General features: G+C 42.7%; 1 long non-coding RNA gene across 10 annotated transcripts; it reads right to left on the bottom strand.

Moving 5' to 3' along the window:
* Nucleotides 1–5,962: 5,962 nt before the first annotated feature.
* On the bottom strand, nt 5,963–13,792 carry LOC127774494 (uncharacterized). 10 transcript variants are annotated; one of them, XR_008017761.1, is made up of 7 exons: nt 12,689–13,792; nt 10,406–12,586; nt 9,584–9,688; nt 8,021–8,085; nt 7,121–7,752; nt 6,705–6,793; nt 5,963–6,409 (listed from the first exon to the last, which is right to left on the bottom strand). It is a non-coding gene; the product is annotated as an uncharacterized LOC127774494 (long non-coding RNA). The 10 variants fall into 10 exon arrangements; XR_008017754.1 differs by having other exon boundaries at nt 6,705–7,752; XR_008017760.1 differs by having other exon boundaries at nt 5,963–6,793.
* Between the last annotated feature and the right edge of the window lie 3,768 nt (nt 13,793–17,560).

Raw genomic sequence — 17,560 nt, 5'->3', positions numbered from 1 at the left:
GCGAACCCGACGGCGGCGGTGGCGCGGTGCAGCGGCGGCCCTAGCGGCGTCTAGAGGCGGCCGGAGTAGTGGAAGAGTCGGCGGCGGGTGGGTGCACGGTGCGGGAGCGGTGGAGAGCTCGGGAGAGGCCGGCAAGTGAGGGAAACGAGAGAGGGGGTTGTGGGGAAGCTTTATAGGGGCTCGGGAGAGGCGGACACAGCCGGGAAACCCCCCTGATTTGGCCGGCGACGTGGGGGAGTGGGGAGAGAGTTGAGGGGGATTCAAATCGAATCCCGCCCTTTGTGGGCGCGCGGCGCGGGCGGGAAGCCGAGGGCGGCGTCGCGGCGACATGGGCGCGGGAAAGGCGGGTGGCGGAGTGGGCGCGGGATGTAGAGTGGAGGAGGTGGGGCACCGGCGGCGTGGGCAGTTGGGGCTCCGGCTCCAACGGCCGGAGGTAGGAGACGACCGTCAGGTGGGCCCCACCTGTCGGTGACCCTAGAGAGGAAGAAAGGGGCGCGGGAGGAGGAGGAAGGAATGGGCCGACGGCCGAACGGAGAAAAAAAAAGGGAAAAAAGGAAGGAAAAAGGGAAAAAGGAAAATAAAAGGATTTCTAGGGAGTTTTTTAAAGCATATGCTCATTTTTAATTGGTATAAAATTATTTCCAAGGCTCTGAAAATTCCACTAAAAATCATGTTAGCATATTTTGACAGGTAGAATCCAAGAAAAATTCCACATGCCGATTCCGATTATTATTTGCGTTTATTAATTAAGGATTCAACTCTAGGTTAATTTGAACCAATTTCTTCGGACGATTTATTTTATGAATTTATAGCAAGGGAGGGGAAGGGAGGGGAACTTCAGGGCGTGACAACAAGGCCTTACATACAATTCAAATACTAGGAAACAAACTAGGAGTCAATTTGGAAACTACATATTACAGGCACGAATTATTTTGATGATTGCGATGTGACCGCTTCGAGTCTTGTAGCCCATGAGCACAATCTGGATCGGGCTTGAAGTTATCTTTCCAACAAGTGCTCATACAACCCAATCGGAGTCCGTATGACTGATTTGGGCCTCTTTTAGTATGGCAACCTCAGACTGCTACCCGAGTCTGAGTTGGGCCTTCTCCTTCTTATCTTCAGTTTTCCGGTACAGCAACTCTCCTTTGTTGTTGGTGCTGATTTTTTCTATCTTGTCGCTGGTGCCATCCCTCCACACCTCCCTCTTGGTAATATCGGTATGGGTTTGCACCATTAAACAAAGTATTGGATCAGAGAGCTCTTCCTCTTGTCTTTCGGTCTCCAATGATGTCATTCCTTCAAATCTGAGCACAAGAAAAGAGCAACTATTAGGTAGTAAATTATGCTCACTAATATCATAATTCAAAGTACTTAGGAACATATTCACCTTATTTTGAATTTCCCGTGCACGTGCTCATGTGATAGGTCCCTTATACGCATTGGAGATTGTTGGATCGGGAGTGGCAGTTGTAGAAGAATGTGAGGAGGTAGGTAGGTCCTCATCACAAAATGGGATAATTACAGTATTAGACCTCTTAGTATCATGATGAGCTGCATGCTCGGGACATCCGGCCATGTTTCATTGGTCGTAATTATCCAACTAAAATACAACTGAGTGGTGGGCTGTGGGTGTATGGTTTTGCTAGTTGTGCCCATGGCAATTTAAGGACCGGTTCGTGGGAAACCCTAGAAGACATACAACGCTTACCAGAAGCGGGAATGGGTAACTGCTTGATCTGTAGTATAGCTTTCCTCCGGCTGAAGCATCCAGGCAAGGGTGAGCGTGATGGAGTTCGGATGGGCCCTACGACGGCCTTTGCGGCTCGTTGATTCGCCTAGACACGAGAAGGGGATGCCCGCTGCCTGTTGAGGAGTAAGGGCGAAACCTGAAGTGTGGTGTGCTTGGTCAGAGGGAGTTATATGAATGGTCTTGTCACAATCACTCGACATTGTGACATGTCCGGCCGGACGCGGTGACATGCCGGTGGATTGTGTCTTATGGGTACAGTTGTGCACCTCTGGCCAGAGTAAAACTATTCGAATAGCCGTGCCCGCGGTTATGGGCGATCGATCAGATTCACCGTGATTAGTCTTACCCCTAATAAATCGACTCAATGCACTGGTTAGTTCAGGTGGGATGGTTAGGCCTGTTCAACGTGGTGTAGCATTGTTCAGTGGAGATATAATATTACCTTAACTAAACAACAGTTTTACTGTTTTGCTCAATAAATGCTTTACAACCGCCTTTATGCAAATAGCCACAACCCTTCTTGTATCCCCTTGCACGTCTGCATCATTGGTGTGGCTTGCTGAATATGGTGGTTGTACTCAGCCTTGCTATTATTCCCCCTTTTCAAAAGTGTAGTGCTTCTGAGCCGAAGACGATGTTAGAGGACCAAGGCTTAGACCCCAATTGAGTTTTGCCTATGGAGTGTAGCTGAAGCCCCGCTAGGATTGCCTTTTTCCGCTGCTGCTACTTTTGTTTCGGTGTGAGGACTAAGTGCCTCTTCTGTAAGTATTTTACTCTTTATTTACGTTTGGATCTATATATTAATTTGCCGTTTTGTGTACCCTGGCTGATTCCTGGACAGGGATTTAATACACAAAATAGTCTGAAAATTTGGGCTAAATTCCTGGGCGTGACATTATCCTATCATATTATTATTTATCGATTGGTTTCTATTGGATTATATTATTATTATATTTTATTATCATCGGTCAATTGTCTTTATATCATTATCTGCATTGGACATATAGCCGATTGCTCAAAACCTTATCGACATCAACTAATATCAGCTATCAGCTGGAATTACTCCATCGGCTTGTCAGCCGATCGGCTGTTTTATTTGCTGTTTACATATCTTGTCAGTTGCAGTATCAAATTGACTGGCACGCACGCATCTCATCAACATCTTGGACCTGCACTGGAGCTAAGCAGATCTCTGTCATGCCCTGAAAATCGCCTAATTTAATAATTCAATTTTTAATGCATTTTTAGAAATTATTTTTTTAAAAGCCTACAAGTTGAACTCTAATAATCTAGGGAAAATTTCAACATAAAATTGAGCTAGATAAAATTTCATTAAATACTTTGCTTGTTTATCTGTTTTCTAGATTTTTCTGGGAATTATTTGAACAAGGAAGGTATTTTTAATAAATGAAACATCATTTCACGAATTATTTTAATTGAAAAAGTCTTTAAAAACCTCCCCTAGGCCGTTGGGCCGTTTCCGGCCCAACTCTTCTCTTTGCGCGCGGCTGTGCGGCCCACGCCGGCCCAAGCTGAGCCGCCGCCCCACCCTCTCCTCTCAGCCGCCGACATGTGGGGCCCACATGTCAGGGCCTTCTTCCACCTCCGGCCGGCTGAGCCGAGCCCGAGCGCCACCGCCTCCCCTTCGATTCCACCCCAACCGGCCATCTCCGAGTTCGATTGCTTGAGGGGAAATCATCTCCTCCTTATCCTCTCCCTTTTCCCTAAAGTTTCGGAGATCAATTTTGCCCGGATAAACCGAATCGAATTCGTTTTGAGTTTATCTCTCCAAACTAACCCTAGGATTTTCCGGCTTCGATTCCTCTCGTTTGGAGTTCGATCTCTTTAATCCGAGCCTATAAATAGCACCCCCTAGTCGTCCTCTTCCGTTTTCCTCAAGTCCCGAGCCTCGCCATCGCCCGTAGCGCCACCGCCGCGTAGCCCTAGCGCCGCCGCCGCCGACGCCGCTCCAGCCGCGCCGCGCCGCCGCCAGCGTCGTCGCCATCGCCGTCCGTCGCCGCCACCGGGTTCGCACGGTGGAGGAGCACCCCGTCCGCCCCTTCGCAGCCGCCAAAGACCGCCGGAGCGCCGCCGTCGACATCGAGCCGAGCCGAGCTGCCATTGGTCCTCGTCGCCGGCTGCCGTACGTCGTTATTTCTTGCACCGGTGAGTTCGCGTCGTCGTCCTCTTCGCGTAGGTGTCCTCAGATAGCCCGGCCGAGCCCTCTATCGCAGGTGGTCGCGTCGTCCAGTGCCATGGTCGGCGATGATGTCATCGTGACGTCATCAATCCTTTATTTAATTCGTACTAATTTTCTGTATTAGATGAAAATCGATTAAACTTCGGAAATTCATAACTAAATCATCGTAACTCGGATTCGAGTGGTTCAAGTTGCTAAATTCATCTAAAATCGAGATCTACATGTTAAAAATATCCAAATGTATTGTTTATGCTTGTTTTTGTACTGTTTTGTTGATTTTGTTCATTTGCTTTAGTTTCCGACATTCCGGAGGAGAGCGTTTACGTTGAGGAAGGTTCAGAAGCGTTTGAAGAAGCTCAAGGCAAGTCACATAGATCCCAAACAACCCTTTGAGCATGTTGAACCCGTTTAAAGCTAATGTTTTATTTCAACTTATGTATTATTTTCGAATGTGATCGGGTAGTGAGCCTTTTCCAATTAATTAATGGCCGAAGATGACTTTATTTTCCTATGGGTAATAAATTGATTAGCTTGGACCTTATATATTGGATTGGTTTAGCTAAATGCTCTATATATAATTGCTTAGCCATGCTTAGGAACATTAGCTCATTAATGGGATGAATCATACTACATTATTAATTATGGTTATATTTAATGGTAGCTCACGATGGTTTATCGTGTTATGATAATTAATTGATAATTAAAACCTGATTAAAGGTGGGTTGTGAGCATATGGTTTTGATGGTCGTGCTCATGACAATTAAGGACCGGTTCGCGAGCTACTGTTGTGAAACATTTACCGTGCCAACCACAAGCCAGCGTGGGCAACGGCTTTACCTTTTGTATAGCATGATTCATTATGGGGTGCCAGACTGAGAAGCGGCGAGAAGTCCGTGGGGGTCGCTGGGGAGTCCATTGCCTCTGGTTTTGAGGGGGAGATTATGATCCAGGAACAGTGCACTGTGGTGAGTTGTGTTGTGTGAGAAATATTGTCACAGTTCCTTTCCAAGGTACTGTGGTGGTACTGAGGCGCATGGTGACATGTTGTGGAGTTGTGTCTTGTGGGTACAGTGGTACATCTCTGGCCAGAGTAAAACTATTCGAATAGCCGTGCTCGCGATTATGGGTGGGTTTAACAATGTTTTTCGTGATTAGTCCCACACTACTCACTATTAATGATAATACTGTGATAATTAAATTGACTCCTGGTTTGGAATGGTATATTCCTGGTATGGAGGTTTGATTTGTACAACCAGGGTTGGTTGTTCAGATGAGGTTGGGCCTATGCAACACGGGTGTGTTGTATAGTGTTTATTTAATATTGCTTAATTACTTAACTGTTTTACTATTCTCTCAAATATTTATTAAATGTTGTTTATGCAATTGAGCTGTATTATGCTATCCTTTGTTATCCTGTGCACTTGCATATTTGCTGTGTGGCTTGTTGAGTATGTCATATGCTCATTTTTGCAATATTCATTCGTCAGAGGATGAGTACTTCAGTGAAGGTGATGGTCTGGAGGATTAGGCTTTGTCCGGGTCAAGTTGCTTGTGGAGTGGAGTCGCCATAGCTGTTCCGTCTTTTGTTTTTATTTCCGCTGCGTATAATTTTATTCTTTTGAGAGTAACTATCCACCTCTCTAATAATTTATTATTTCGCGAGTATTAATAATTGTTTGATAGTACTCTATTATCAATTTGTTATTGTGTGCCTCGGCTAATTCCTAGACGAGGATTTAACACACATGTAAGCGTTTGGAATTTTGGATAGAAATTCCGGGCGTGACAATCTCCCAGGTCCGTGTGTATTTTGCATCAACACCAACAAGACAATAAACTCTAAAAACTACAACTACAAGATCCGACTAGTAATCGTGCACGTACAATGCACGTTGTGATCAATATAAATTGAATTGAGCATATTATAAGCACAGAATCTGTTTATCTACATGCATTGTGTAAATATCACCTTTGTCTAGAATATGGTATCTGTAAGGTCTGGTAGTTCATAACCTAAAATGATTAATAAAATATCTATCATACAAAGTACTTTTGTTACATTGTTGATCCATTGCCAAGTCAATAAGACAGTGAAAACAGACAACGATCGAGGTCGCTCCTCGAATCGAGGAACACATGTTGAGATTGCTAGCACGTACGGCTTCTGAATCTCACTATCACTAATATATGATATGTACTATCATTTACTCATCAATGACAAAAATGGTAAATACTGAAAATTCAAAGAAAAAACTCCATATACAAAATTGTAATTGCCTTTCATCCTTGGACCACCAATCAATCAAACTGGGAAGGCCAATTGTTTTGTGGCCTTAGGAGGAATTATTCAACGCATGCTGCCAATCCACACCCCTTCCATATAAACTTAAAGCCTAATGGCATAAGTGGTAGTAATTCTGATCAATCTTATGACTTCCTGAACTCATCCTAAATTCCTGAAAGGCATTAATGATAAAAATTACAGCAAAATTTTCATGATTTGCATTGTGCAGGCAAATGATACAGAATTATCTAAAGGTCTGGTACACGTTGATTTACCCCTTAACACATTTCCATTATAAAAAATATACCAGAATATATGGGTGACTCTACCCTTCAGGTTGCTGCTCCCCATTAAGAGCATTGCTAGCATTGTTTGGATGCATCTAAGTTGTTTCATCAATACTTTATTGAATTTAAGAAAATGGATTGGATTTAACAACAAAAATAACTGTTAACAGCATACATTACCTAATGTACATTGCACGGTAAGATAGCTTAACACTGACCAAATAAACTTTTTCCACTTTCCTTACAACTGATGAGATCTGCTACAAACCCTGCAATTCCAAGGATTATGGTAGCACATACTAACTCATGGTAAAATTGAAAGCAACTTATAGATATAAATTAGTTCTTCCATGTAATTATTAATTTATATCCTAGTTATCAAGTAACATTATGTTTAGAAGCCATTGCATGAATTAGCTCCTATCAATTTGCACACCTGTAAACAATACTTATCGTGCAATGAAACCTTACTTATTTTTACTAAAACTAAACATGTGTACATGGCAGCATGCGTAAAAGCAGCGCACGGCACCAGGAACTTCTAGATACATATATAAGACGGAAAACTTGTAATAGCCAAGAGGCAAAATGCTTACCTATACAATATTTGGCCCGCTCCAATGTAACCCCTAGAGGAAATATTGAGATAAAGATTTAGAAAATAAGAATCACCTTCAGTTTTTGCATACTCATGTTCAGTTAAGACGCGGCCTGTGCTCCCAGCATTAGTCGGCATAACAATGTAGCATTAGTTTGCAGGAATAAAAAAAGAAGTAGTGTAGAAGAATATGGGGTTAGCCTTGTCAATTTCAGAATCACGTTGTTGTGTCGGGCAGACTTAGTTTTCATACTTTGATACTGATGCCCCGCTCCAGTCATTTGAATATCAGAAATAGATGAAACTCAGAAATATCCAGATTGAAGAGCTCACATCGTAAAAATTAATAGATATATAAATAGATTATACTCTTAACATTTTGTACTTAAGTACTGCTACAGCTACCAGGTAGCCATCTGTCAGGATCAGCACTTCAGAAGTATACTTAAGAATTAGAAAGATAAGCATTTGAGGAAATATACTTAAGACTAACAGCATTTGAGGAAATAAGTATGGTTCTATGTCGTTTGTACGGAATATAGACACTCACTGTTGTGGAACTCGTGACCACACCGCTGCCCATCGTAGACCTCCTATCTGAATATGTATGCTAGGTCCTGATTCAAGTGACTGGCCAAAAAAAAAAAGAAGAAATCATGATTCAATCATTTGTGGTCACAGTCAAAGTTCAATGGTTGGATTCAATGAAATGTGCATTTACAAGGGACGGCTATCTATAAATGGATAAGCAAAATAGAGTGAACCGATCACGGCATCTACTCTCGAAATGAGCTATCTCATTCTCATCTATATAAATCCAGAGTTGAGAACGGGCAATTCACATGGATGACTATTTATCTAGACTTGCATCTTTGACAGTTATAAGAGTGCCCGCTACCTTCTTGATCGATTTGATTCCTTCTAATGGAGAAAGCTTCCTGTTTGCTGCAAGTCGTACCTGAGCTGTCAAATGCGCATGTGAAAATGTTTAGCCATCAATGCATACATACGCATGAGTACCACACAGAATAGGTTTGCAGAATATGCATACATACCCTAAGGGTTTATTTGGAATGGAGGAGAAACACAGGAAAAATGAAGGATTGAGTTCCTATGGATTGCTTTACTGTGGCGTCATTCGGATCACAGGAAAACATTCGTAGGAAATACATAGGGAAATTTCCTGCGCTAGCCATATCACTGGAAGATCACAGGAAGAAAAACATCCATGCTGACCTCTTTTTTCTCTCCCTTCGCGTGGGAACGAGGCAAATCATGCCATCAAGCAACTAAAGCACATTATTAGGTTGATTAATGTTGTTTAATTCACTAGTAGTATGTGATAATTTTGTAATAGTGCACCTATTTTCTTCTAAAGATTCCTATATTTTTCCTTTACTCCATCCACACCTATTCACATTAAATTCCTATGTTTTCAAATCCTCTGTTTTACACTTGCATTCCTATCCTATTCCTATATTTTTCCTATTCCTATGTTTTTTCAATCCTGCATTCCGAATGAGCCCTTAGTATAGAAACCAAACTCAGAAATTTGTGTTTCACTTTTTTTTTCTGAGAGAGAAACTTGATTCCATATAACATAATTTAAGATGCACACATTTTATGAGCATACAGGTTACACCAGTGACTATAAATACAGCTGTTTAAATCCCTTTTTCATTAAAATGCACATTAAAATGAATAGTGCTCCCATAGACCGTTTGTCCCATAAAATGTACACTCCACTGAATTTGTTAGCTATAGCATGTGACAATACAATTATTGTGGACTGTGAAAAAAAGAAACCATTTTTATTTTGGTCATAGATTTAGAAAAGGAAATGAGTTTGAATGAATATTTGTTACTTAAATTGCTCCTAAGGTTTTTCAACCTTCTCCAAAAAAGATGAGGCAATGACTCCAGTTAGTTCTGTATAATTAGTGTATTTGTCACCCTAGGTATTATTTGAGGGACAATATTTTTATGAAGCATAAAGATTGAATTTCAATCCATCTGCCCTGGTTTGAAGGTAAACATGATTTTATTTTTAAGATTGCATTTTAGTTTACAGTAGATGTACATTGTAGCTAGGTCTGTCATTTTTATTTGTGAAACTCAGTAGGTGTAACTGATTATTCTTTGGTTTCTATACAACACCACTCTGTTAATTAGTGTGGAATCACTTCACCCATCTCCTCTTATTATTTTATCCTCTGACCGATAAAATTAGGGTGCTATATGGCATAAGTTATGCACGCAATATTGCTTATCAAGATTTTCTAAAGTAAAACGTCTCAAATACAGCTTCAAACAAGTTGACAAGCGGGCATATTACATCAATATAACAGTGTATTGTTTCAGGTCCATAGAAATATACCTAATGCTATGAGAGCTATACATTCCCGATTAAGATGGTGAAACTTCCTTGAAAACAAGAATTATTCATTCAATATGTGCTTACCTTTTAATTTGGAGCAATTAGGCACAGGCAAGGTGATTCTTTCTGTTCCCTCAAGGTCTTCTATTTATACCATTTATACCCCTTGGAATTGGCTGTGCTTGAATCCTAAAAAGCAGAACATAAAACAAGATATAAATAAACTCCCAATAAAATGCTGCAAAACTCCCAATCAGTTAAGAAAGATGTATCTCTACCATCTAGGTATTCATTAAAGGATTCCAGCTCATACAAAAATCTTTTCACATAAGAACCTGTGCTGAAAAGCTTAATAGATGACGAAGAAAAATAGTTCGATAAACGGATGGATAGCATAGAGACATAGAACTCACTTCTGCTACAGTCGTGGCCATGAAATCCAGGGAAACAATGGCAGACTGCATCAATGCAATCACCCTTAAAAAACTACTGGCAAAAACATAAGACCCAACACAAGGGTGCTAACTTGGAGGATCTAATTCACTTTGATTATTCTCTATCTCTCTCTCTCTCTCTCTTTTGAAGTGACATATAATGATATAAACAGATACGCTTTTGGGCAAGTCGTGTTCACAGAATGCCAAGACTAATCTGGGAAAGTTAACTTGACAACTGCTGAATTGCCGCAAGCATTACAACAAATCTTGCGCGATCAATTGGGAACCCAACGCCCTAATCCGTAAACAAGCACCAGCCAATCGTAGCACCACTCGAACCGGAACACTAGCTGCCCAATCGCCGCACCGCGACACTCGAATCGGAGCCCAAACAATGCCGAAATCAGGCCAGTACAGAACCAGACCAATTGAGTAAATCTTAGAGAGGAAAACTCCGAGGGACCCTCACCTTCAACGGTCATCGCCATCTCCACGAGCAAGCGGCGGCGGCGGGTGGCATGACAATCCGACGACGACGGAGAGGCGCGACACATGAGGGATGCAACGAAGGCAGAGGGGCGGCGCGGGAGAGGAGAGAAATCGAGCAACGGTGGATGGGGAATCGGCGTGCAGCGGGGCAGCACAGCGGATGGGGAAGGCGAGGAGAGTGGTGAAGGCGCGGGGGGGGTGGGGGGGGGGGGGGGAGCGGAGGGGCGGCGCCGTGCAGCGGGGCAGACACGATCCAACAAGAGCTGCACATGCAAGCACACAACAACAGTTAATGGCACCGTATAATCCTAGTGTGCTTCTACTACAGTAACCTGACGTGTCATAGCTAAAAAGGGCACATCCTGAGAGGCTTTATGGTTTGTGATGTAGAATTGCAAGCATATTTATGTTATAAAATATATTTTATCATCTGTATAATGAAAAAAAATGCCAACAAAAGCATAAGTTTTTTTTAAAGCGAACTTGAAAAACAGAACACATAAATGCCCCTAAAGAGTTAACTTAGCATTCCTTAAGGGGCCTAAATGTATTAATGGCCAGGAGGAGATAATGTATTAGTATCTCTTAGAAAATCTCAAACTTAAGAAGAGGAAACTAAATTAGAGAAGAAAGCGTTTAACATTTACCTGTATGCAGCATGGTGTATATTGAATTGGTCTTATGTCTGTGGTATTTGTCAATCACCAAAAAATAGGCAAAAAACAAGTTTTAAAGAATGGTAGAACAAATAAATCATGCTAGATAAAAGAAATCAAGTCATACAAAGAGAGCTAAAATAGAACAGCTTAGATAAGCATGTTCCTGTTCATAACTGAAGGAACACTGCAACTATGCTCCTATGGACACTTTGTGACCACCAACGAAAAGAAAAATACATTAGTAGAAATCGGCAATGTGCTCTGCAAGGCTAGATAGATTAGACCTTATACTTTGCTCTTACCATATGATAAAATAGCTCATCTTTGCAGTCATATTAGAAACACCACTCTGATCTTTCTTCTGTAAATAGGGCTGCAAAGGAAAAAAAAAACTTAGCGAGCTGCTTGCTGTAAGATATGAAAAACCAAAACAGCCGAGCCACCAGAAGTAAACATAATCTAGTGATTAACACAAGAAATGCTTGTCCTATACCTGCATGATGTGCTAGAAAATTGAAAATGGCTTGTTTTATTGCGCTTAAAATGGACTGTTTTATTATTCAGTAGCTTCATCAAACAGGCATAATTGTATTAAACTAAGAATTGGTGTTCACCTTTGCATGTAAACCATTGAAAATGAGGTCAATACACACATAGAATTACCTATCCAAATAGTTGAATTCACTTTTTTAGATAAATATAGTTGTATTTGTTAAGATGATAGAAATGACCTACAATCCAAACCTCAATTTGTTTGGATGCAGACAGAATAAGATGAGGGGTATGTGTGTGTGATGCACAAAGAACACGAATGATGCTGGAGATGGCCATCAATGTGTGCACAAAGCCGCACCATTCGTCATGGATACAATAATTAGAATTAAAGGCAGGCGAGCTTGACTACTTATGAAATCCCCATCAATTCCCTGGAAACCAATTGACAGGACGACTCAATTAAGAAAGTAAGTCCCGAAATTGAAAATTAACGATCAAGTGTGTTACCATGAATTCACTACCATGACCCTAGAATAGCAACAAAGACAAAGGTTGCAATCTTGCTTTTAGAATACATCGAGCATGAGCAAAATAGCTAGGAGTAGATAAATGGTTTAAAGGCTAAAAAAATTACCAGGTTTTGATTCTGACAATACACTTAATCCATGTAGATATGTGTAACTTTATGAAAAGAAGCAAGAAACAGGCTAGTTGAACTGGTAGTGGTTGTAGTCTGAATATTAGCTGTAAGAAAGCATGTCAACTGAACTGTAGGTAGCAAAAAATCTGCCAAAAAAAAACCTATTAATGGCAATCGGCAAATAACCTGCAATTAAATCTCTACAACATGCTAATTGATGTAAGTTGTAACTGTCCACTGTGGTGATCTGCATCAGCTTGTTTCGATTGATCTTGCCAAGCTTCTTGATGTACATCGGCTGGCCTTCCTGATCAACAACATGGTATCCCTGTTCGGAACTCCTGACCATAAGAACATAGCAGAACTCCTAACCACAAGAACATAGCACTGGAGTTCATCAATATATCAAACCAAATATTATTCAGACACTGTAACTTATTAAATCAAATGCGCTTTGTTATCTGGTCACCTTCAACATCATGTCGACTCCTATCTCTTTCCTCCATCTCAGCATCTCTGCCCACATTTGCATCGTCTTCGATTAACCTTCAGAAACCTGCATCAGAAGAGAAGGCAAAGTCACCATTAGCAAAGCAACTTTTGGTGAACCTTTAGCATAATATGGTAGTCATCGTGGTTGTCCAGGAGCAGGCCGTGCGCGGCGAGGCAATCGTGGAACACGGCGACGACGCGTTCCTCGTCGGGATCACAGACTTCCTCGATTGACATGGCCGCCGGGTACCGGAAGTCGACATGCTGCCGCCTGCCACGCTTCCGGACCATGTGGAAGGCCTTCTGCCGTGACGACCCCATCCTCCGCCGCCGCTAGTCGTCCTCAGAGTTGGGGGTCACACGGTGCTAAGGTGGTCCATGCAGGGAGGGAGAAAATTGCATATCTACTATAGTATAAAAATAGCTTTGCTAGAATACCATAACTTAAAAGGGCTTTGCTGGGATGCTACTCCCAAGTCGTGGGTATTCGCTGCGATGCCATTTTTGTGGTTTTTTGCATTTCGAAATTATTATTTTTCCTCAATTACACTTTTTCTCGGACGTTTATGCCCCGGGCCCGGGGTCAACATGCTGAATCTCTACCTCTTGCTGCTTCGAGACTTCGGTTGCTTGAGGACGGAGGCGTGAGGAGAAAGTGAAGCGGCGACGCTGGTGCCGCCCACCACTGCCGCCGTCGCGCCGCCTCTCCCCGTTACCCCACCATGCCGCCAGCTGCACCGCCTCTCTCCCCACCACCCCCGAATCCCGCTGCTCCCCTCGCAGGCATCACCGCCGCCGCTAGCTGCCGAGTCAGCTACCGCCGCGCCGCCTCTCCCCGTTCCCCGGCGGCGCTTTTGGGGTAGATGGGGGACGGGAAGCGGCGGCGGGAGCAGAACGGGGCGACAGGAAGGCGACGCCGGCGAGACCGCGCTTCCGCTCGGTCGACAGGAAGGAGAGAGCGGGATGTGGGGCGGATGGGGGACGGGGCAAGAGAAGGCGAGGACGGCGGCGGTGAGGTGGCTCGACGCCGGCAAGACCGCGCCTCCGCCTCCGCTCGGTCGACAGGAGGAGATGCGAGCGAGCGAAAGAACTTGGAAAAAAAAGAACGGCATGGTTTGGATAGAGAGGAAAACAAAATCCAAGGGCAGTTTCGGCAAAAAAAAAAAAACTTGAAAGCGAGCAAAATTTTTTTCATTAGCCAAAAACGATGAAAAAGGCAAGGTGTCAGACCGCACCCAGTTGAGAATGGTATTCCAGCGAAGACTATTTAAGTGATGTTATGCTAGCGAAGCCACTTTTATGCGATGGTAAATATGCAAATTTCTCTTGTGGATGAAGGAAGAACTTGCACCAGGAGAGATGTCATCGCCGACGTTGCCGTCGCCGGGAAGACACCGTCGCTGCAGGGAAGATGCAGCCGCTGCTGTCACCGGGAACACACCGCTGCTTCCGAGAAGTTGCCGCCGCTGTTGTTGCCAGGAACATCCCGTGATCCCGTCGCTGCCAGGAAGATGCGGTCGTTGCCGCCACAAGGAAGACTTCGCCACTATAAGATTTAGAGCTTGGTTGCCGCCGCCAATAGCCCATGCCATCATGGATGTTGTCTGCCCAAGTCATTGCCGATGTGTGCCACCACGAAGCTCGCCGTCTTGAGCTGCCCCTTGATCCGCAGCACCTGGAGCGGCAACGAAATGGGATCTGGACGGGGGTGGTCAGAGGGAGAAGGAGAAGGTGAGCGAGAGAGTGAGGCGAGAAGGGGACGTGGACGGTCAGATCTGCCTGCCCCGACCACATGGAGGTCGGATCCGAACATCGGCCGTCGGAGACGGCCTGAGGCGACGCGAGGCAGAGGTAGAGGTGGCACGCTCGGTGGTGACGACGACGACGTGCCACGAGGGGAAGGCGCTTGGCAACGGTGGAGGCGGCGCCCAGTGACGGCACGAGACGGAGACAGAGAGAGTGGGACGAGTGGGAGAAGGGGACGTGGGTGGCGGCGGCAGCTAGGGTTTTGGGGTGAGGTTAAGGTTAGTGGGTGTCGTTTTGAGTAAAAGCCCCTATGCTTCCATTTATCACAGCGCGGTCCTAATTCGTGATCTTTCTCTCCTTTTCATGGAATATACAGCTTTTAGAAGGGTTTCCATGTAGGAGGGACCTACATCGAATTACACACAAAACAGAGGGTTTTTTTTGGCAAAATTTCCACCCCCGCGCACTACTTTTATCCTACGTGGCATGCTTGAGCAGCAGCAGCACCCGCCCAACATTATGTTTTCTGATGTGTTGAATATATGAAATGATTTATTGCTTTTGTTTCGAATAAGACAGTTTCTGGGCTGGACTGGACCTAGTCACAAATTTTGACAATTTGTCCTTTTGAAAAAACTAATTTTACAAATGAACCGTCGCCAAAATTTATTTAAAAAATGACCATTTTTTCAGCGCCAAATAATCCTATGGCGCTGAACTTAGACACCTCAGCGCCACGTCAACTGGCGCTGAATGCTGTGCCAACGCGGATGGAAGGCTGAGTCAGTGTGCCAACGTACATTTAGCGCCATGCTATTTGGCACTGAGGTGTCTAAGTTCAGCGCCACACAATTTGGCACTGAACAAAAGGGTCATTTTTGAAAAAAGTTTTGGCGGCGGTTTATTTGTAAAATTAGTTTTTGCAAAGGGTCAAATTATCAAAAATTGTGGGATCTAGTGCTCTAGCTGTAAGAATTTCCGTTAAGAGAGAATACATGTGTTGAATATATGTAATGATCTACCGCTCTATCTTTAAGATTTTCTGTTATATCTTACAGAATGCATATCGACTCACTCACTATGACATACTTACAATTATGGGCTGGATCCACCAAATTAGATTTGAGCTCAACATGAACTTCAAACCATAGTTTTGAAGTAATCAATAATAACATATTAACATTGCCATTCCTAACATATAACAGTACTTGTGCCAATAAATGTTTCAGAGATACTATACTTTTAAAGTATTCATACAATGTTCGACAATCGGCACACGTACAGAATATAGAAGGCGCACTCCATTCGCACACTTAGTACAGAAAATAGACATGACTGCACAATCCATTTGCACGCGTATTTCAGAAAATATTTTCAGATGACAAGAAGTACAATGTTACTCTTGGAGATACAGTACATGATTTTAGTCAGATAGAATTGTTACCTGTTTCTTGTGCATTGTGGAGGAGTCCCTGGGTTTCTTTTACAAGAGAAGAGAGAGTTTTGGCAGGCTTTGTTATCTGACGATCTTTGACTGCAAAGAGCATGCAGTTTTCGATATCTGACATGTTCTTGAAAGCCGTGGACACTACATCATTGAAATTACTTTCATTGAAGTCTTTGAGGGAGCTAGGTTTGAGATGAATTATCGCTATAACCACCTGACAGGTAAGTTTCACTATTCTCAGACAGTCAGCTGTGTTTTCATTATTTGCTTCTATTATCTTCTTGAGCTTCTTCGCCAGTTCATCATTCACAGATGTGACATTAGAAAAAAGATCTGCATCAACCAAATTGTCGCATATCACCACAAGAAGGGATAGCAGAGCTGCTAGATGTTTCCTCTCTTCAGATAGCTCATCATTTTTCTCCACCAAGGACTTCTTCAGACCAGCTGGTTTTGGAGGTTTGCTTTCTTCATCATTATGCATTTCAGAATTATTGCTTTCCCTTGCCTCTGATACAGTTTCCTCATCTCCTTCCGTTTTACCGTATAGGATAAGATCAAGAATCTGCAACAGTTACAATAATATAATTCATCTCACAGGAACTGACTTCTAGCAAATATATTTAGTATAAGTTATAACCATGTATTGTAAATAATAAAATTTATATCGAAGGAACTAAATATTAGCAATGTACTTAGTATAAGTTATAACCATGTGAGTGTATCTATATCGCTATCAATCACTTTTTTTCCAACACTAGGTCAATGTCCAATAACTCATATTTTTCCTTTATTCTGTCAAACAAAGAATATTCTAACCTAAACATTGAAAAAAAAGTAATTTGCTGTTTATCCCCCACTGAAATGGAGAAAACGTTTATGGTCTATGTAAGCATAAATATGCATCTAGACTAAAGTTGTACTTTTCTAAAGTATATAAGTTTAGCCTATGCATTATGCAAGTTTAGGGGAATGCTAGATGATTGATAAATAGCAAATCTGATATAGATAACCTCCCACTATTCAAATTTCTAAAAATAAACAATCTAGAGCGAACTACTAATTTAGGGTTAATATTGTTTGATCGGGCATCACATTAACTGAATTATTCAGATAACTGCATATGGTTGATTCATGCTAATGATGTTAGAAAGAGAAAGCAATTGAGGTTTGCCGACATCAGCAGCTTAACCACATCTTGCTCTAATAGTTCGTAGCTCCTTGTAAAACGAGAACATAAGTGCTGTAATATTGCTGCTGCACTTATCTGGCATTCCTTGTCTTTAACAAGTATATCAGTGAGTTGATCAACAACTGTTCCATATCTCTTCACATCCAGTGCATCTGTGGACTCGCTTTCACAGATTTGCTCCATGGACATGCTTTTGCAGAATATCTCCATAACAGGTACCTGTCCACTTGCACCTTGAGTAGAAATCAATTTCACGAGCGCTTCCCCTGCTTTTGGCCTCAATCCGCTCATACCACTGTTGGCAAGGAAGATGTGGTACAACTTCTTAACTAAATTCTCGGTCATGGCTGCAGATAAACCTATTGATATTTCTGAAAGAACATCCATGGCGTTTTCCTGAAGTTGCAAGGGAAACTTGATTTGGCCGTCAAGGATCCCCAGCAAGTTGTGGACTGCATCATTGC

This window comes from Oryza glaberrima, chromosome 5 (assembly GCF_000147395.1).
Source record: "Oryza glaberrima chromosome 5, OglaRS2, whole genome shotgun sequence".
Lineage (NCBI taxonomy): Eukaryota > Viridiplantae > Streptophyta > Magnoliopsida > Poales > Poaceae > Oryza > Oryza glaberrima.
This window is presented reverse-complemented; position numbering and strand designations above follow the sequence as displayed.